Below are 14,098 nucleotides of genomic sequence, written 5' to 3'. Positions count from 1 at the left end.
TTTCAACAATGAGAAAAACCCATACCGTATAGTCGGCTGTAAAAGGTCCCGACATGAAAAATATGAAACAATTCAATTGAGAAAACTAACAGTCTAATTTATAACAAAACAATTAACGAAAAACAAATATGACACACATGAACCAACGATAACCACTGAATTACAGGCTCCTGACATGGGACAGGCACATAAAGAATGTGGCCGGTTTAAACATGTTTGTGCCTACATGTAAATGTGTCTAAAAAAAATAAACTCTATATTCATAATCTTTATTCTGACCTTCAAACAAAGCCCTAAATAAACAAGGATCACAGATACATGACATAAAAATAAACAAATATACAAATAAAAACGAAGAGTCAGATTTATTCCAGTAAAATATCCGGCAAATTCCAATATTAAACTCAAACCTAATATAAATATGAACACCGGTTGAAAGGTCGAATAGAACTCAATATTGGTTGGAAGGATTCTGTATCAACATGATGATTAATTCTAGTATTTACATCTGCACTCAAAAAAATAAATTACTAGATTTTACTTAAAACAAGTATTGTTTTTACTCAAATCAAGTAAAAAAAACAAGTAAAAATGATTGTCAAAAAATGAGTAATTACTAGTAATTCCAAGTAATTGTAAGTAATTAGCTAGTAATTAAATGCAAGTAATCTAATTTTTCAATGTATCCTAAGTAATTCGTTTAATACACATTAAGTATTTCTTTTTATTATAGTAAGTAGTTCTTTTGGTACACATTAAGTATTTCTTTTATTATAGTAATAAGTAATTCTTTTAATAAACATAAAGTATTTCTTTTAATAATAGTAAGTAATTCTTTTAATACACATTAAGTATTTCTTTTTTTTTATTATAGTAAGTAGTTCTTTTAATACACATTAAGTATTTCTTTTAATTATAATAAGTTATTCCTTTAATACACATTAAGTATTTCTTTTAATAATAGTAAGTATATCTTTTAATATATATTGAGTATTTCTTTTGATATTCTTAGTAATTCTTTTATGACTTGTAAGCCATTGTTTTACCTATGGCAAGTAATTTCTGGAAAAAACTATTACTTGAATCAGTAAATGAATTTGTAGGTTTTGAGTAATTCTTTCACATATACATTGTATAAAATGTAAGACACAAGCCCCTACTCATACATGTATAAGAATTTTGTTGTTGATATTATTGTGTGTGTGTTATATGACAAGTCCAGTGTTTGAATTGTATATTTTGAATTGTGCATAGATTTATGATGTTATTTATTTGAATGTTCACCATATGAAATGTGTTGTTTTGACAAGCAGCTTAAAGTATTTTCAGTCATATTTTATTTGTTCATTTTAGAACACAAACAGTGACATAACAGAAATAGAACATATTTTATTCAATTTTATTATTGACTAGAAATTTCATCACTGTAATATTCTCATTTTTGAAATATTAATTGCACATAAAGTTTTCACTTTTCACAGTTTAAATCTTTGAAACTTTTCATAGCTTAAATAAATTGGGATGACATACTTCCCAGAACATCTGTAATATATCCCAAACTCTTGTGTAATCATATAGCTTCTATGTTAATTCATTTGAAATTGTTGAAACATTTGTCAATCTTCATCTTGTTCCATAAGGCTAAAGTGTCGTCTGCTGCCTCGTTCCAAACTTAATTTGCATTTTTAAACATGTGCTGATGTCAATCCATATAGACTATAGTGTAACTGTAAGAAATACGCTATTTTTATGCGTGTTGTAAATAAACTGTGATTGTTGTATGAAGAAATGTTATTCCTGATATCAGTCCACTTGATTGAATCGTTGTTATATGAAGTTTTCCATTGTAGACTATGAAATGTAAATTACGAGCACCTGTTCTGAGTGTTGATCTTTATAAATGAATGTGTAAATTCCTGCTCATGCGCAGTGGTAATAAGATGTCAAGCTAATCGTTGATGATTATTAGTTCGATTTTTAATTTAACGCTTTCACAGTCGTACTCACCGGCATTTCGTAGATCCATGAGTTGAATATAAAGTATTCATATAGTTTTTATAAGTTGTCAAGTTGTTTTAGCGGTGAATTCTGTGATTTTTGTCAGCCGCTAACACACACACATGTTTTGTTCTTCCAGACTAGCCGCTATTTCCGGTGGCGCAGTCGTAACTTTATTTATTGTTGCCATGGAGAATTGAATTAAATAACATAGTAGAAGTTCTAATATAAAAATAAGTTGAAAAATATCTTTTATTTGAATTTACGAATTATTTTTATAAATTCTCTTTAAAACTTCCGCGGGAATTTCTTACGTCCTAACGTTCCAACATCCAACAATCCAACATCCCACAAAATCCAACGAGTGACGTAAAACAACGATGAAACGTTAGTCTTGCTTAAAACTTTGGCTAATTAAGGCAGAAATTTTGGCTTACGTAAATTTTAGGCAAATTACGAGATTTTCTTTACTTTAAACAAAATTTTATTAGTACGAGAAATTATTAGAAGGGTAAATACAATGTTTTCTTAGTTTTAAAAGTAGAACTTTATTTTAGCGGACTTTTAGGAGCCGGGCTCTTAAGAATTTTATCTTTTGTTCTTATCAGTCCTGTTAAGGTAAATTTAGGAAACTGTAGCAAAAACTTTCAAACCGTATTCAGTTAATTTTTATAGATTTTGCAGGCAAATGCTTCAGTTGTAATAGTTCTAGTTTTCTTGAAGTTAATCTGTTAAATAATTATTTAGTTGATGTTTGTATTTTAAACACACTTAAATTTAAATAGGAATAAATAGGAAATATTTGGAAATAGGTATTATGGTTTCCATAAGGTGTGGAAACCATATTTAAATTCGATATTAGTTAGAAAGGATCTAACTGATATCTAAATTAGGTACTGTTTTAGGAAGGACCTGGCAGTTGCCTTGATATTTTTGGAATACTGTGTAAGGAAGGTATTTCTTTTAACAACATTTTTAACTGTATCAGGAAGGGCCTGACAGTAATTAAAACATATTTTGAACTGATAAGGAATCAGTTTTCTAAACTTAAATTATCTTAATCAGAAAAGGTTTCTGATTACCTTCTATAGAAATTATTAAAACTTTATATATATATATAGAAATGTTAGTTTAAATAAGTAAATTATATTGTAGCAAGACTCACACGTGTAAAAGTATATATATCAGTACATTTCCTTATAGAGTATTATATGGGATTGAGATCACAACCACCTATTTTCCATGAATTTTAAGATAATAATGTATTTTGTGTACCAATTTTGAAACTGTGACATATTTTCAAAAGATAGAGTTCCTACATTTTTATTTGGAACTCCGGAACTGGTTTAGAGAGGGTTGGAGAGGTGCTAAAAAAATTCGGAATTATATTATAATTGCTGTTCAAACTGTGAAATACATATTTGATGTACTAGTATATGAAACTACATACATAATAAAAAAAATGGAAACTTCAATAACTTGTTTTGTGTTCTTTTCACCAGGATATATACATTAGCTGAATTCATAATCTGATTGTCCGGATTTTTATTAAAGCAGGAGAACAACTTATCATTTATTTAGTAGAATATTCAGTCTTGTCAGTAAGTCTAGAGTTTATACTTTTCCAAGTGGTTGGAATACAGAGATTTAAATTTTGTTTTCTGTTTGGTTAGTCAACCCCTGGCTCGCTACAGATTTTGGCATCTACGGTGGGATTCATTTAAATTAGTGAATCCAGTGATACGTACTCTTGAATAAAAGAAAATATGGTAAGGAGAAAAACTCAGGCTCCTGCCACTGACACTGAATATTCTGATGAATTTGAAGAATATATAACTGAACAATGTGACACAGAATATGATGTCACATCAGGTCAATCAGATTATGAACATGAAGATGAAACTGTCATCTTTAGACCAAAACCTAGCACAAGTACAGCTGCAAAGCCCTCTAAACCAGTCCAACAAACTCAACGAAAGAGCTTACGCTTACTCCAAAAAAAGCAACGAAATAAAGCTCCTGAAACTGACATGCCTGGTCAGCAAATGAATCAAGGTGATTCAATAGAATTGGGTGGATTAAACAAACATGCCTTTGTAGACATGACCACACAGTTAGTTTCTGCTGTTCTGACTGCTCTCCAGGGGAATGCAAGTCCTAAGGCCAAAACTCCCACAGATACGACCCCTAAAATACAAAATCGTCAAATAAAATCTAGACGGTCCAAAATAAGAAGATACATAACCCCAGAGACTGACCAATCTAGTGAAAACTCTGACAGTGAGTCCTCGCTCTCAGACACTGGCAGTATAGCCACCAGTCAAATTTTTAAGTCAAGGTCTAGGCCAAAGTCGGGGCAAAACGTAAAACTTCCTGCCTTTACAGGCAAAGAGAAATGGGTAGTTTGGCTTATTAGGTTTCAGGCTGTTGCTAGACTCAATGACTGGGATAACAATGAAAAGCTTCGTGAGCTTATTCCAAGATTACAGGGCGAGGCAGGTGATTTTGCCTTTGATCAACTTCCTAGTAAAACTTTAGACAAATACACAAAATTAATTAAGGAATTAAGAAACAGATTTGGGGTCATTGAATCCAGCAGAACCTACAAATTACAATTCAGTAGACGCAGGCAATTTTCAGGCGAGACACCTGAAAAGTTTGCATCTGAACTAAAGCGCCTCTATGACAAGGCTTACAAAAATAGGGATTTTAAAACTAGACAAGAAGACCTGCTTCAAAGGTTTCTTTTGGGCTTGCAAGACAACAAAGCCCGTATACTCACTGAATTGAACAAAGACCCCAAGACAATAGAAGAGACTGTTCATGAGGTTATAACCTATTCTGAAACAATGAAAAACCCAAATCCAGATGAAAATAATAAAAAGACAGTTAGGCAAGTTAAGAAAAATTTTGGACAACTAAATGGTAAAAAGACCACTGATGATGGCAAACAAAGTCCTATTCCAAATTCAAGTAATACAGAAGTTACTGAACAAAAGTCAAAAACTTTGACTATAAAAGAAGATGAACTGAAATCCTTATTTGATAAAATGTTTGAATCTAAACAGTCTGAATTACAAAATAAGCAATTTCCAAAGCTAAACCCTAGCCAAATTCCACATCCTGGTTATAATAACCATAATAATGGCCCCAGGAGTCCACTTATATGTTTCCGTTGTGGTCAGCCTGGCCACATGGCCAGAAATTGTACTGGTAACCCCAAAAGAAATGACAAAATGGAAATGAAACCACCCCCATTTAATTCTTTTTGGGCTCAAAATAGATCCAACTATGATCAGAGAGGGGCTTATTCTTATAATGGTCCCCCAGCACAAGACTTTGGGTTAAACTAGGTAGGGTCGTCTCTGGTGACCGGGAGAAGAACTCAAAGGATAAATTTAAAGGTCAAAATTTGGTAGAGGAAAGTATTCCTATTGACAATAGAACTCCTAAAGTAGTTAATGATGAAGTTAAATTTAAAAGGGACAATGATTCATCTGATGTGACAGATGATAGGTCCTTAGTTAAAAAACTAATGAAAAGTCTCTTGTACCTGAAATTGATGAGGAAATTGAAGTTTCATCTAAAGTTAAAGATGAAACTCCTCAATCAAACAAATTGGACATAATTGGTCGACAAGTCGTACGTTGCGACGGTGTATATATAGAAGGCAGTATTCAAGGGGTCAAGGTGACTTTTACAGCAGAGACAGGTGCTGCTCAAACTGTAATTTCTACTCGTATTTTCAAAAAAATTCCACAATCTGATAGACCTAAACTGGAAAAATCAAATACCTTGGCTAGTGCCAATGGCCAACCCTTAGTTGAAAAGGGAAAAGCTGTTTTTAATCTTGAATTGGGAAATTTGCCCCTAGCAAAAGAATTAGTAGTAGCTGAAATAGAAGATGAGGTTTTTTGGGATTAGATATTTTAATGAAGGGTGAGATGGGCCCTGCAGATATTAAATTAACTGAAGGAGTTATATTGTTAAATGGAGTAACTATTCCATGTATCCAGATAGGACAACCTGAACCTGTTAGAAAAGTCAGAGCTGACAATTTTACTATTCCCCCGCAGAGTGAAATACTCATTGATGTTTTTGTGGATAAAACAGAAAATGATCCTATATCCCCACCCCAAGATTATTTGATAGAACCCAGTTCCCATTTTATTGAAAATCATCCTGTGATGATGGCATCTAGTCTCGTTGATTTATGCCATGATGTAACAAATAAATGCCGATTAATCAACCCTTTTGATCAAGAGGTTCAAATTAATCAAGATACTGTAGTTGGATTAGCCGAAAAGGTTGAAGAACAACCCATTTTTTTGTTTTATCAGAAAACACTGAAGACTCAACAAATTTTGATAGTGCAAGACGTATCCAATTTGAGTCAAATCCAGTAACTTGGCAAACCAATGAAGGCATAATCCGTAATATCACAAAAAAAGGTACTACGGACGGGGGGAAAAGTGTAGTTGTTCCTCCACATTTAATAAATTTATTTACAGAGGCCTCTGAAGGTCGCTCAGAAAAAGATCCGGAAGCCGTTGCCAATCTTTTACATAAGTATGCAACAGCTTTTCTGCTCATGAGACAGATTTAGGACTGACCCATTTAACTGAGCACTCCATTGATACTGGAGATGCCAGACCAATAAAACAAGCACCCAGGCGAGTACCTCTGGCCTATGCAGAGGAAGAAAGGAAAATTATTACCCAAATGCTTGACCAGGGGGTTATAGAAAATTCCAGTTCCCCATGGGCCAGCCCATTACTTCTTATAAGGAAGAAAAACGGTAAAATTCGACCAGCGGTTGATTACCGAAAAATTAATTCTAAGACTGTTTGTGATGCCTACATTTGCCACGGATACAAGATTGTCTTGATGCTGTGTCAGGCGCCAACTTATTCTCCGTTTTCGACCTAATAAGTGGATTCCATCAAATTCCTGTTAAACTTGAAGATAGACCCAAAACAGCTTTTACAACAAAGTATGGATTTTATGAGTTCAAAACTATGCCATTTGGTGTTTGTAATGGCCCTGTCAAATGTCAAAGGCTCATGGAGCTTGTTTTAAATGGTCTCCAATGGCAAATATGTCTCATATACTTAGATGATATTATTGTATTTGGTAAAAACTTTGAAAAACATATGGAGAGGCTAGATATTATTTTAGATAGAATTTCTAAAGCTGGTTTAAAGTTAAAACCAGAAAAATGTGACTTACTTCAATCTGAAGTTACTTTTCTTGTCCACGTTATATCAAATAAAGGAATTCAACCCAATCCTGACAATGTCTATAAAATTTTAACTTGGCCTACTCCCAAAACTGTCACTGAAGTTAGACAAGTTTTAGGCATGGGAAGTTATTATAGGAGATTTGTAAAAGATTTCTCATCCCTAGTGAAACCACTTACAGAACTAACAAAGAAAATTAAAGGGTTCAATTGGACACAAGGCTGCCAAGTTGCCTTTGACAAATTAAAAAGTGTATTTACAAGCACAGAAATAATGGCCTTTCCAAAAGATGAGGGTGAATTTTATCTTGATACTGATGCATCTGACAGAGCAATTGGTGCTGTTTTAAGCCAAATGCAAGATGGTCAATTAAAAGTTATCTCTTATGGAAGTCGTACCATCAACAAAGCAGAGAACAATTACTGCGTAACGGACAAGGAGCTGTTAGCTGTCCGACATTTTGTTGAATACTATCGACAATATTTATTGGGACGGAAATTCTGTGTCAGAACAGACCACCAAGCCTTAATTTGGCTATTTAGTTTAAAAGAACCAAAAGGCAGAGTTGCCAGATGGTTAGAGATTTTTCGGAAGAGTATCGTCCCGGTATAAAACATGGCAATGCGGACGCTATGTCCAGATGCCATAATCCCCGTGAATGTGACTGTTCCCAAGTTGATAACTTGGATTTTCTAAAATGTGGCCCCTGTAAGAAATGCCACAAAAGGGCAATTGATATGGATATCTCTCTGGTGAATTTGTCAGAGATGCTAAACCAGACAATAACAGGTCAAAATAAAGATGACCTAGTCCCTAGTAATGAAATAATTACAGCCCCCATATGTATGGTTAAAACCAGACAACAGAAGGACCAAAATATTTGGACACCTTGGGAGGGTGGACATTCTGAAACTGAGTTGCATAAAATGCAAGAAAATGACCCCGATTTAGGACCACTCCTTAAATAGAAGGAAAGTGGTCACAGACCAACAAATTCTGATATACAACAAAACAGTGCTGCAACTCGACATTACTGGCACATATGGGATTCCATTGTAATAAAAAAAAATGGACTGTTATATAAACAATTTAGTAGAAGAGATGGTGTAGAGGACCATACCCAGTTTTTAGTCCCACTCCTACTCAAAAGGGAAATTTTAGAAAAGATGCATAATTCTATATTGTCAGGCCATTTAGGCAAAAAGAAAAAAAACCAAATTATCCCAGAGATACTTTTGGTATGAAATGAGGGAGGATATAGACATCTGGATTAGCCAATGTGACATATGTGGTGCAAATAAACCCCCTTATAAGTCCTCAAGAGCCCCACTAGGAACCATGCTTGTTGGTGCACCACTTGATAGATTAGCCACTGATTTTCTAGGTCCCTTACCCACCACACCTAGAGGCAATAAATTTATTTTAACTGTGACCGACTATTTTACAAAGTGGGTTGAGGTTTTTCCTGTTAAAGACCAGACTGCTGTTGTATGTGCACAGTTGATCTTGGAATGAAGTCATATGTCGTTTTGGCAGTCCCTTGGCTATCCATTCTGATCAAGGCCGTGTCTACAAAAGTCAATTTTTTCAGGAATTGTATAAAATTCTGGAAATAAGGAAAACTAGAACAAGTCCTAGAAATCCAAAATGTAATGGACAAACGGAAAGATTTAACCGTAGTATAATATTCATGATAAAATCCTACCTTAGGGGAGAACAGACCAATTGGGACATGAACTTGGGCTGTTTAGCAGGTGAATACAGAGCTAGTCCGAATGAGTCTACATGCCTGACCCCAAATATACTTATGTTGGGAAGGGAAGTTAGACTACCATACGAATTAATACATAAAGGGCACCCCCTGGACACAAATGAAGCTGATTCATGTACTTCATGCCCTAAAAATAAAAGAAAGAATGCAACGTGCACACTGTGTTGCACGAAAACATTTGGAAGTAAACTGTAAAAGGCGAAAAGACTACTCTGACAATAAAACCAATTTATATGAATATAAAGTCTCAGATAAGGTGTGGTATCGTAATGAGATTAAAAGGGAAGGAATATGTCCTAAATAACAACCCCTTTTTATTGGTCCTTGTCTAGTGACCAAGAAAATAAATGACCTGAATAATGATATTCAAATTGATGCCAATAGCAAAAGGAAAGTTGTCAATCATGACAAACTGAAACCCTATAATGGTCAATCCCACCCCAGATGGATTAAAAAGTTTAAAGTCTGACTTCTTTTGACCAGTCAAAACATTGTTTAGATTACACACACAAATTTATAAAATATGTTTGTTGAAATCCTTATATTTATGTCCTACATGTGTAACTATTGTCCTTGACAATAAGTTTGACTTGGATTTAAGTCAGTGTATTTTGTTATTATTATTGCTATATATTTGACCTTGGGAGGTCACATGTACTTTTAAAGTTTGTCAACTTTAAACCTTGCAAAGTCGTATGTACTTTGGTCATTGTTTTATAATTAGACTGAAGTCTAATTTCTTTTATGCCAACTTTTTTATACATACATGTAAACTTAAATCAGCAAAAGTATCAGATAAGCTTTCCAGAATTCAACACAATTGCCACAAAGGTCATGTGTTCCTAAATTAAAATAACCAAAATAATAGGTCATTTACTAGGATGGTTGTGATCTGATTTTTTTGGGGGCAAACTGATATATAGGAACTTTTACTACGGGCGAGTCCCTGTGTTAAATAGGAGACTTTTATCTGCCCTTATTTTTCAGATGTCTTCACAAATCCGTATGACAAAAAGAGGCTTGGCCTACAGATGCTTGAGATGTCCCCCCACAGAAGAAGCCCACGTGGCCGAGAAAACACGTATGGAGGTCCATATCTACAAGAGGCACCTTGCTCTAGAAGTGGCTCCATTCTTCTGTACCCTGTGCATGTACAGATTGAATCATTGAAAACCTTGCACAAACATGTGGACACATTCATGCCACATGTAAACCAAAGAAATTTATGCATCACAGAGAACAGATTCAGAGGAGACTCTGAATACTTGTTCACCAGTTCCCAACCTCATGTTTTTAATGCTTTACCAGACTTTCCTGACTATGAGGTCTTATCTAAATGGATTCACAGAGGCATTGGGCTTCTAAGGTCCGTGCAAGACCTCTGGCCACTCCAGTAAGGGCAGCGGCTCTACCAGCCACTCACCCTAATCAGACCCAGGCTCCAGTAAGGGCAGCGGCTATACCAGCCACTCGCCCTAATCAGACCCAGGCTCCAGTAAGGGCAGCGGCTCTACCAGCCACTCACAATATTCAGACCAAGGCTCTAGTAAAGGTAGCGGCTCTACCAGCCACTCACCCTTACCCAACTAACAGCAGCTACCATGTAACTAATGCTTGACCACAGCCATCCCTGCAGTCCAGGTTAGGACACCCAGTCTATATGAACACCACCTCTTTACCACACCAGTTAGCCCTGCAGTGCCATCTTCATTTATTGACATCCCTACCACAGCAGTAAGACCATCAGCTAACCAGGTCATGCCATTGGAGTTCAGCATCTCCAATGGATGACCTGTATGATTTTTTTTATGCCAGATGTTACTATGACCTCCACTGCAGACCACTCAACAACCACTTCATCTGTCATTTCCCACTACTTGCCGTTAGAAACACCATCTGTATCAACATCAATATCACCTGTCACTTCCGTCAGTCATTACTCAACTGTACCTGTAACTACCACCATGAAATTTCCAGAATCATCCCAGAGACCTGAAACACCAATGTCAAATTCGACGAGTCCTGATCAAGATCCATACTCGCCTGAAATTTCATCTTCAGTGCAGTATATCTTTGATCAGAATCTCATACAGGACGAAGATGCGGAGTACATTCTGCCACAAATTTTGGGGTCTGAGGCACCCCAAACTTCAACTACAAAACCTCAACCTTGTCAACCAGTAGTGCAGACTCCTTCACCTTCTATTAACCAACCTCCAGCATCTAACTTTAACCAGCAGATCTTAACGGCATTGTCAACTTTTACAACCACACAGGAATTACTACTGAAGGAAATAGCCCACAATACAAAGTCAATAAAAACCCTTTCTACGGACATTGCTTACCTGAGAGGGTGCATGGTCGACAACAGACCATCCTAGACAGGTTGTCTAACCTGTCCATTCAAGCCTATTAGAAGGAACCCATATGGAAACAACCTGAATAGACCCAACCAACCTAAATTGAAATCTGTTGTGGAAAAGAAGAATGCCGACAGTAAAGAAAACAGTAATTAACTTTCACTTTAGTTTTTATTGTATTTGCTTATCTCTAGAACTTTTAAATTTTGGCCTACGTTCAGTAATTTTAATTATTAAAATTTTTTAACTAATTTGTTTTAGTATCAATAGTTAATGAAAAATGTATCTATAGAACTTAACTTATTTGACATTTGAATTGGTATTGTAAAGAAAAATTTGTTAAGTAAAATTGTCAAGCTAGAAATTATGTTCTTTTCGGTGGTCGGTTAGATTGTTTGTGGTGTAATTTTTTCAAATATTTAAAGTTTTAGTCTGCCACTTTAGAGATATCTTTTTGAAAAAAACTGTAATGTTCAATTCTCCTTATAAAGGCAACTCATGACTTATACCATCTTTGTTCAACAGCCTCAGGTTTCTTCATAATCTGTCATGGCATGATAAACTTTCTTAATTTTCTTGTAGAATAATATGTACATATGTACATGTAGTAATTTTAAGCATCCTCAACTCTGTCACATTTCAATCATTCTTAGGATAGTCATATATTTGTTGTTTAGTATTCTGAAGTAATCTAAATGTCAAGTCCATAAGTACATGAATTCATTCTAGGATTCCAAGGGTAATTTTTAAGTCGTTCACGAAACATGGTTGTATTTATAGAGTGTAGTATTGCTATGCTCTTTAAAACACATCTGATCTGGTTTCTAAATGGACTGCAGTTAAACTGTTAATCTGTAACTTTCAACCTGAAAATATAGAAACAATAAATTAAAACCTATGTATTTTTTTTGGTAATTATAAACATTTGCAAGGACGCTAACTGTTTTATTGGGGGGTAAAATGTAAGACACAAGCCCCTACTCATACATGTATAAGAATTTTGTTGTTGATATTATTGTGTGTGTGTTATATGACAAGTCAGTGTTTGAATTGTATATTTTGAATTGTGCCTAGATTTATGATGTTATTTATTTGAATGTTCACCATATGAAATGTGTTGTTATGACAAGCAGCTTAAAGTATTTTCAGTCATATTTTTTTTGTACATTTTAGAACACAAACAGTGACATAACAGAAATAGAACATATTTTATTCAATTTTATTATTGACTAGAAATTTCATCACTGTAATATTCTCATTTTTGAAATATTAATTGCACATAAAGTTTTCACTTTTCACAGTTTAAATCTTTGAAACTTTTCATAGCTTAAATAAATTGGGATGACATACTTCCCAGAACATCTGTTATATATCACAAACTCTTGTGTAATCATATAGCTTCAATGTTAATTCATTTGAAATTGTTGAAACTTTTGTCCATCTTCCTCTTGTTCCATAAGGCTAAAGTGTCGTCTGCTGCCTCGTTCCAAACTTAATTTGCATTTTTAAACATGTGCTGATGTCAATCCATATAGACTGTAGTGTAACTGTAAGAAATACGTTATTTTTATGCGTGTTGTAAATAAACTGTGATTGTTGTATGAAGAAATGTTATTCCTGATATCAGTCCACTTGATTGAATCGTTGTTTCCATTGTAGACTATGAAATGTAAATTACGAGCACCTGTTCTGAGTGTTGATCTTTATGAATTAATGTGTAAATTCCTGCTCATGCGCAGTGGTTATAAGATGTCAACCTAATTGTTGATGATTATTAGTTCGATTTTTAATTTAACGCTTTCACAGTCGTGCTCACCGGCATTTCGTAGATCCATGAGTTGAATATAAAGTATTCATATAGTTTTTATAAGTTGTCAAGTTGTTTTAGCGGCGAATTCTGTGATTATTGTCAGCCGCTAACACACACGTTTTGTTCTCCCAGACTAGCCGCTATTTCCGGTGGCGCAGTCGTAACTTTATTTATTGTTGCCATGCAGAATTGAATCAAATAACATAGTAGAAGTTCTAATATAAAAATAAGTTGAAATATATCTTTTATTTGAATTTACGAATTATTTTTATAAATTTTCTTTAAAACTTCCGCGGGAATTTCTTACGTTCCAACGTTCCAACTTCCAACAATCCAACATCCCACAAAATCCAACGAGTGGCGTAAAACAACGCTGAAACGTTAGTCTTGCTTAAAACTTTGGCTAGCTAGGGCAGAAATTTTGGCTTACGTAAATTTTTAGGCAAATTACGAAATTTTCTTTACTTTAAACAAAATTTTATTAGTAAGAGAAATTATTAGAAGGGTAAAAACAATGTTTTCTTAATTTTAAAAGTAGAACTTTATTTAAGCGGACTTTTAGGAGCCGGGCTCTTAAGAATTTTATCTTTTGTTCTTAACAGTCATATTAAGTTAAATTTAGGAAACTGTAGCAAAAACTTTCAAACCGTATTCAGTTAATTTTTATAGATTTTGCAGGCAAATGTTTCAGTTGTAATAGATCTAGTTTTCTTGAAGTTAATCTGTTAATGTTTGTATTTTAAACACACTTAAATTTTAATAGAAAATAGGAAATATTTGGAAATAAGTATTATGGTTTCCATAAGGTGTGGAAACCATATTTAAATTCGATATCAGTTAGAAAGGATCTAACTGATATCTAAAATAGGTACTGTTTCAGGAAGGACCTGGCAGTTGCCTTGATATTTTTGGAATACTG

The 14,098-nt window shown here is 34.3% G+C and overlaps 1 long non-coding RNA gene across 1 annotated transcript; it reads right to left on the bottom strand.

Moving 5' to 3' along the window:
- Positions 1-11,829: 11,829 nt before the first annotated feature.
- LOC127708782 (uncharacterized) lies at positions 11,830-13,744 on the bottom strand. The gene is made up of 2 exons (XR_007985381.1): positions 13,186-13,744; positions 11,830-12,235 (listed from the first exon to the last, which is right to left on the bottom strand). It is a non-coding gene; the product is annotated as an uncharacterized LOC127708782 (long non-coding RNA).
- Positions 13,745-14,098: the final 354 nt, after the last annotated feature.

Source organism: Mytilus californianus, unplaced genomic scaffold, assembly GCF_021869535.1.
Source record: "Mytilus californianus isolate M0D057914Y unplaced genomic scaffold, xbMytCali1.0.p SCAF_7, whole genome shotgun sequence".
Lineage (NCBI taxonomy): Eukaryota > Metazoa > Mollusca > Bivalvia > Mytilida > Mytilidae > Mytilus > Mytilus californianus.
The sequence above is the reverse complement of the archived record's forward strand: the minus strand, read 5'-3'. Positions and strand labels throughout refer to the sequence as shown.